This window comes from Chiloscyllium plagiosum, unplaced genomic scaffold (assembly GCF_037043375.1).
Source record: "Chiloscyllium plagiosum isolate Xiang-an unplaced genomic scaffold, Cpla_swu_hap1 HiC_scaffold_4, whole genome shotgun sequence".
Lineage (NCBI taxonomy): Eukaryota > Metazoa > Chordata > Chondrichthyes > Orectolobiformes > Hemiscylliidae > Chiloscyllium > Chiloscyllium plagiosum.
Genome location: NW_028270142.1, coordinates 92,546,340 through 92,554,219, shown reverse-complemented (window position 1 = coordinate 92,554,219; position 7,880 = coordinate 92,546,340). Strand labels below are relative to the sequence as shown.

At 39.1% G+C, this 7,880-nt stretch overlaps 1 long non-coding RNA gene across 1 annotated transcript; it reads left to right on the top strand.

Moving 5' to 3' along the window:
- Positions 1 to 5,344: 5,344 nt before the first annotated feature.
- LOC122549557 (uncharacterized) lies at positions 5,345 to 6,894 on the top strand. Its single transcript, XR_006311577.2, has 3 exons — positions 5,345 to 5,475; positions 6,380 to 6,464; positions 6,621 to 6,894. It is a non-coding gene; the product is annotated as an uncharacterized LOC122549557 (long non-coding RNA).
- Positions 6,895 to 7,880: the final 986 nt, after the last annotated feature.

The window sequence follows — 7,880 nt, the reverse complement described above, 5'->3', positions numbered from 1 at the left end:
AAAAACTCTGGAAACTTTAGACCTGTTACACAAAGCTCTGAAACCCATGTATCATATTTTAGACATCTCACTAATGAAGCTTGCATTTATTTTAAGACAGTAGCTTTTTTCATGTGCAGTTATCTCTGTGAGCCATGGATGTGCAAATGAAAACATACCTTTGTTCTTCACTGTTAAAAATAGTGGATGCCAGGTTTATTGGATAGAATTATAAAATCAGATGCCCAGTACCATTTTGAATTAGCTTTAGCTTTATTGTCACATGTCATCACATGAATATAGTGAAAAGTTTATAAGTCACCACTTATGGCGCCATCTTAAGTACCAAAGTACCTGAGTGCAGATTCTTGAGTTCAAATTCCCAGGAGAACAAAAAAACAAAATTTAAAAAATGAAATAACAAGTCCAGCATTATAGACCTTCAAAAGTACAAAGTCATAGTAATAGGTTGGAAAAATAAAGAAGTAAGAGGTTCATAATAAGAGCCCTTCCGCAATAATACAGTAAAGACAAAAAAATTAAGAAAAGAGAATTTAAGACAAAGCCCACATAGTCCATTTCATGGACCTGACTCCCATTGGAATCCCTGGCCAGACCCACCACGATGCCAAAGGAAGCATCACGTGGAGTCACAGACCGACTGAAGCCACCACAAGGGGATTCAGACCGATGCCAATCAAAATAGCCACTGAAGTCGCCGAAAGGATTCCCACATCACTGCCAAAGTTGCTGAAAGGAGTCCCAGGGAGGGCTCTGGGTCAGATTTGCAGCATCTCTAGAGTGAAAGTATAACTCCAATGGCCTGAATGGCCATTTGCCTATGTGTTTTGTGACACTACACACTGTACCATTCATTGTGAATAATTTTGGCTCAACCCTTCTAGCTCCATTAAAACTCAGGCTGAAAAGATCAGTACTCTTAGCTTGACAGCTTTGTTGAGTTCTTTAAATCTTTTGTGGTATATCCTTGAAGATGTATGTTGACGTCCTTCGCAATCCCTTCCCGCTGGCAGTGGAGTGTAAGCTCAAAGGTATTCTGCTTGCTGGGGACAAATTATATCTCCTCCTCTGTCCATGTCCAAGGCATTCATGGCAGGATCAGGAAACACTGATGCCCAATCATTGCTCACTGCAGATAGCTTTCTGCCCTTCGTTCAGAAGCTAGACTGCAACTCTCCCCAAGACACTGATCAGAAACTTAACCAGCTGCACAAACTAAAGACACAACTGAATTTCTTAGAGTGCTGGTTTTCTTCAAAGTTAAGAGTCGCACAACTGTGGCAACATTGGTAGCAAATCTAAAGCATTTTCATCAGAAAATAGGACATAACGAAAATGAAGAATTAAAATCATTCTGTCAAGCCAATGTTCCTGAAAACAATATTCTTAAAAGTGATATATAGCTTCAGGAAAACTGTTTTAAAGATGCAAAGTACCAAAGCAGATTTAACGTAGAGTGCTGACCATTTTCCAACAACTCATTGCCCATGCCTTAAAATGGATTCCTCTATTCCATGCAAAGACTGCCACAAACACTACGTAGGACAAACATGAAGAAAGTTAGCCACCAGGATACACGAACACCAGCTAGCCACAAAAAGACACGACCCTCTCTCCCTCGTAGTCCTACACACGGATGAAAAAACACCACCAATTCGACTGGGACAAAACATCTATCCTGGGACAGGCTCAGCAAAGACATGCCAGAGAATTCCTAATTCCTAGAGGCCTGGCACTCCAACCACACGCCATAAACAAACACATAGATCTAGATACCATCTATCAACCCCTCAGAAAACAAACAGGAAATGACATCACCACAAACCTCAGGAACCCCATCTAGGACAAACATATAAATAGAAAGCAGGAGACAACAGCTTCGCTTCACTTGGAGGTTGTCACTGATGATGTTACCTAGCCAGGTAATGAAACGTCTGGATATCAAACCTACAGCTCAGCGAGCAAACCTACACCCTAAATCTCAACCTGAGCTACAAACCTTCACAAACCTTGCAAAAAGATTCCTCTATATGAATGTAACAGTTTTCAAATGCCACTGAGACTAATTAGATTTATTTAGTCCTGTTCATTTCCTTAACATATTTAGACACAAAACCAAGCTAAAGCTTCTAAATTAAGCAGTAATTAACATAATGGATCACCTTGTTCATAACTGGATAATGATTGGTCTTCAGAGATAAAATTAATAAAAATTAGTCATCGAAATGCTATTCTAAGGTAATGATACTAGGAGTACCCAGCACATTATTTTTTATGCATCTGGGTGTGATTCTGCTTTTAGGAAATATTCCATACAGAACTTTTATTGATGTAGACTGCTCCTTTACAAATCAAAAAAATTTTTTGATCTTCAAATGATATCCAAATACTGTAAAGGTAATTGAAATGACCTTGTGGTAGCTGATTGCTGTGTTTCTGATCATGGTAGTGAAAGGAAACAGGCAGGAAAAAAATCATGTGCAAGATCACAACGGAGGAACTGAGTGCAGGAATATGTGTTGTTAAATAAGCAATTGTTACCATGCCTTTTTCTTTATAAATGGCAACGTTTATATAATGAACTATCACCATGGTGCATAATCACTCGTGAATCATCTGTCAAATGCAGTTTATCTGTCTTTCAAATTATTTCAGTGTTATCACCTTCTTTGTTGATGAAATGTCTGATGAGTGTACATTTGTGACAGACACTCTAAGCAGGTTTCGAGAATTTGTGAGAATATATTGTCACACTACCTCACATGAGTAAGCATTCATGAATTTTAATGAAGCATATGACTTTAAAAATGAGAACTATGGTATGATTTTCTAGTACATAAATGATTTACTCGTTAAAGTTATTTAAAAGGTTAAGGCCACATCTTAAGCTTTGATACATATTTGACTGGAAACAACATTTTTGATAGTTAGTTTTATCAGACCACTTTTTAAATACAAAATCATATTAAGAGTAAATAAGCAAAGATATTGGCCTCAGACCTAAGCACAATTTTTAATTAAAAGCAATATTTGAATTTATTTTATCCTTTTTTGATGCTCCCATCAAATTCTAATTTTTCAGGAAACAGACTTAAAAAGGAAAGATTTGTCAGGGAACATTGGTTGAGTGGGAGTAATTGAATACTTCCTTAAAAGAACCGAAGCAGCCACAATGGGTCAAATAGTTTTCTTCTAAACTGATAGATTTTATGAAAAAGATGCAAGGACAGTTAACCACAACATCATAACTGTTTCTCAGTTATCTGAATAAATGTGTCTAGAGCTAAATCTTAGTTTCTTTGATTAAGTGTCAGTTTCATTGAGGCTTTCATTCCACTACGGCTTGCGAGATCTCTGACAGCATCTTACCAAACCGACTTCATTAACTACCTTCTCATCCCAAGACATCCCTCTCACACAATTTTAGTTCCATCCTACCACCCATCAATCCCAGAACGGCCCATAATTGCCAGATATCCCAGAATACACCAGCACTCTTGATATCTGTGCCATATTTATAAGTTGTGCAACCAGACAAGCACAATTTAGTGTGATGCTAGAAAAGCACAGCAGGTCAGGCAGCATCCGAACAGCAGGAGAATCAATGTTTTGGGCAAAAGCCCTTCAGCAGGAAGGGCTTTTGCCTGAAAGTTGATTCTCCTGCTTTTCGGATGCTGCCTGACCTGCTGCGCTTTTCCAGCACCACACTCTCGACTCAAATCTCCAGCATCTGCAGTCCTCACTTTCGCCAAGCACAAGTTAGTGCAGACCTGCCTTTCAGAATTCCTGATATTTGCTCTGGATGTAGCAGAGGAGAGAAATGTTGTGCCTCATTTTGTGGACTGTGACATCGAGGACATGCTGGAATCAGAGGTTACCTTTGACTAACTGTGTGGGAACTCCTGAGCAAAGTCCATCCCTTTGACTTAACTGAAGCCTGCTGACAACCGTGACATATCTTTTGGCTTTGTGTCTATGTTAAATGGCAAGGCAACACAGCAGTACTGTGAGCTTGGTATCCCTAGCTGGGGGAGGGGGGCAAGGTGCAAAAACACAAGGCAGTCAAAGCAGAGATGCAGCCTGGTCCAATCCATGAGCAGGGTGTATTTCATTGTGTGCAAAGGGTCCTTACTCCAACATTACAATGATGGTTGATGTTGCATACTCCCAAGATACATCATTGAAGTGCAAAAGCATCTTGTAAGTGGATCAGTGATATGCGATGAGGGTTCTTAGAGTTGGCACCTGTCAGATGCCAAAGCCCGTCAATATAGGGTGCCACTGACCATAGAGCATAGTCTGAGATGTTGGTTCCTGCTGTCCAATATGGGAGTCCTTTGGAGCAAGTGGCAAGCTGAAATCACCAGATATTGTCACTGACTTCCATGTTGAGAATTCTAGGTGTCTTGTTTGCTTATTAGGGATGGGAAAATAAAAAGCTGTATATTAATGAGATGAACTGTGCAGTCAATAAAGTTGTCAACAAGCAATAATTCACCTGAATGGGGAAGTCACTGCAATTTACCAAGAATCTCGCTGTGATGCAAGGGCATTTCTCCTAAGGTTGAGATAGCTTTGCTGGATGTTTTGCCTGGTTCTGCCTCATTTTCTGGTATAGCTCACATCTTTCAGGCCATTATAAGTTTCTGCCAATAAGGCTTCAGAGTCTAAGTAAAGTGAGGCAATGAAGTGACTTTATTCAATTAAACCAAACAAATTTTAACACATTCAATATGTTATTATATGTAATATCAATAGATTTTGTTATAAACACCAAGAAAATATATGTTCATTCTCCAATGGAAAAATAGCAGATCCCCAGTAGAAATGGGACAAAAATAGCCTCGCACACCCTTTTCCTAAGATATCCATGAATCTCTTACCTACTCGTAGCAGTAAACTGGGGGAGTTCATTAAGGTGGCCCATCTTCATTTGCATAATATTGTCCTGCCTCTGCTTACATGTTGTTGAAACCCACATTTATATCTTTGTAACCTTAATCACTATTGGCTATTCCAATAGTCTCCTGGCTGGCCTCCCAAATTCTATCTTCCACAAACCTAAGTTAATGTAGAACTCTGCTGCCTGCCTTCTAATGCATATCAAATCCTCTTAGTGATCACCCCTGTGCTTGCTAAATTGTCTCTCAATTAAGCAGCATTTCAAATTTAAAATTCCCATCAATACTTCCAAATCCCACAATGGCATTGCCTCTCCCTACCTTTGTAATCTCCTCTATCCTCTCAATCTTCTCAAATATCTGTGCTGATCTAATTATAGCCTCTTGAGTATCCTTGATTTTAATCACTAGCAGCATGGACAGCTGTGTCTTCAGATGCAAGCCTTAAGCTCTGGAATTCTTTCCCTAAATCTCTCTACTTTTCATCCCGCGTTTAAACTGGCAACATCACTATAAATAAAAGTTTAAGGATGGATTATTTTGCATTTAGTTCGTGTCAGACTAATGGAATGAAGTAAGTGTCTTTGAAAATCAACAACAAAAAGCCTAAACCTTAGACAATTAATGACAACTTACAAATTACTTTGTCATTTTAATGTAAGAACTAATTCATACTATACAGAGTTAACAAATCCAATTTACGAGAAAAAATAAAAATCACATACTGTACAAATATTGGCATGTAAATATTAATAAATGTGCATTTTTTTGTAATTTTCTTTTGTTGTCCAACTTGTCAATGCAACACAGAAGAAAATTTATTTTTATTTACAAAAATAAAGAATTAAATGCAATGTTCTACTGTAATTTTATTAAGAAACTGCATCATTAGTATGCTTTTTTTTAATGGAGAGAAATTCAATAGAAATTCATATTGAACAATTAGAATGGGGTGTTTCTATTCCAGAGGTACAAATAACTACAAGTTTCAGAATACTACTAGTTAATAGGCAAGTAGACAGACTTCCTGCACAATTTTGTTGTCGACATAACAAGTAATGTTTTGGAAGTATAGTTAGGCAACATAATGGAGCTCATGTTACTTCCTGTTCCTAACACTGAGACTGCATTAAGCGTCTATGATGTTGCTTAACCCACAAGCTATAAATGTCTACATATAAAGTGTTGATTAAGAGAAATTTTTAGGATGGGGCTTTCCATTCTGAAGTCAAAAAATTGAGTCAGGCATACTCAAGACCATAATTTCTGATAAAACATAGAATGACCCTTCTTACATGTTTACTATGCAGCAAAGGGTCTGCAGCCACCCTATGTTGCTAATGTTCTGACAGTTTCTGGTCATCATACGCTATAGTCTCTCAGTGGGTATGGCCCAAGATTTGACATGCCTATAAAAACTCATATAAGACTCATGCACCATTGCCAACATATTCAATCTTCTCTTTCTCTGTTTGCAGGGCAAGATGACCCACAACAGGAGAGAGGGCTCAGATGGAGGAGTGGCAGACCTTTGAATCCATGCCCCTAGTGAAGAGATGGCAGGTGAGGGTGTCTGCACTGATCAGGAGATAGCAGTCAGTGAGGACTGTGGTAGCTTGCACTTCTTACATAAGCACGCAATTGAAATACACATTTTGATCTGCATAAAGAATTGTACATCCTTTGTTGTCACCAATGGATTCTTTCTCTTCTTGATAGGTGCTAACAGATTCTACAAAAGGAACAAGCAAAAGATGCCACAACACTGCTCCCATTCCCATCCGTTCCCCCATAACACCAGCCCTACCCCAATCCCCTTCCCCACCCACACCCACCTTTTCCCATGCAACTGCAGCACCACTTCCAAAGATGATAGCTCGGAAATGTCAGCAAGAGCCATGACGCAGCATTCACCTATACCTCCTGTTGTGTTATCACCTTTGAAGTGGTGTCCCATTAAGAGCTCAACATGGAACTGAGTCAAATGCCTGAATGTTGTCCCATAACACAAGGCCACTGGCTGTAACACCCAAGACACTGTCTGTATCTGGAGATTATTCTGTATTGTATATATTAGTAAGCAGTAAATAAATTCACCAGAGATCTTTAAATAAACAGAATCCATGTGGCTCATGTGTATTATAGTTAGATAACACAAAAATATCATTACACCCTCCACTACTACAGTGATGATCATTTTGTTCAACATACTGGGGCAACATAGTGGCATGGTGGTTAACACTGCTGTCTCACAGTGCCAGGGACGTGAGTTTGATTCCAGCCTCGGGTGCCTGTCTGTGTGGCGTTTGCACATTCTCCCTGTATGTGCAGGGTTTCCACCAGGTGCTCTGGTTTCCTCCCACAGTCCAAGTATATGGAGATTAGGTGAATTAGTCATGCTAAATTGTCCATAGTATCCAGGGATGCGCAGGCTAAGTGGGTTGGCTGTGGGAAAAAGCAGGTGATAGGGTAGGGGGTGTGGGTCTGGATAGGATGCTCTCAAAAAGTTTGTGGAGACTCAAGGGGCTGAATGGCCTGCTTTCACACTGTAGGGATTCTATGATACAATTTAGAGGAGACGTGAAGTCACAATCTAATGAGCATATCACTGACATGGATCTGCAGCCTTGGAGGAAGCAAGTATTATTATTATCTGACTAGAGAACAGGCAGCATAGAAAATGGGGCACCAGTGGATATATTGTACTTAGATTTCCAGAAAGTATTTGGAAACACACCATGTTAAAGGTTACTATGCAAAATAAGAGGTCATAGTGAGGGGCGATATTAATATGGATACAATATTGTTTGGCTAATTGTAAGCAAATAGTGACTATAAATGTATTATTTTTAGTCTGGCGGGATGTGACAATTTGTGTGATACAGGGATCAGTATTCACACCTCAATTATTTACAATTTGTATAAATGACTTAGATGAAGGAACTGAAGGCATGGTTGCTAGATTTGTTCTCACAAAGA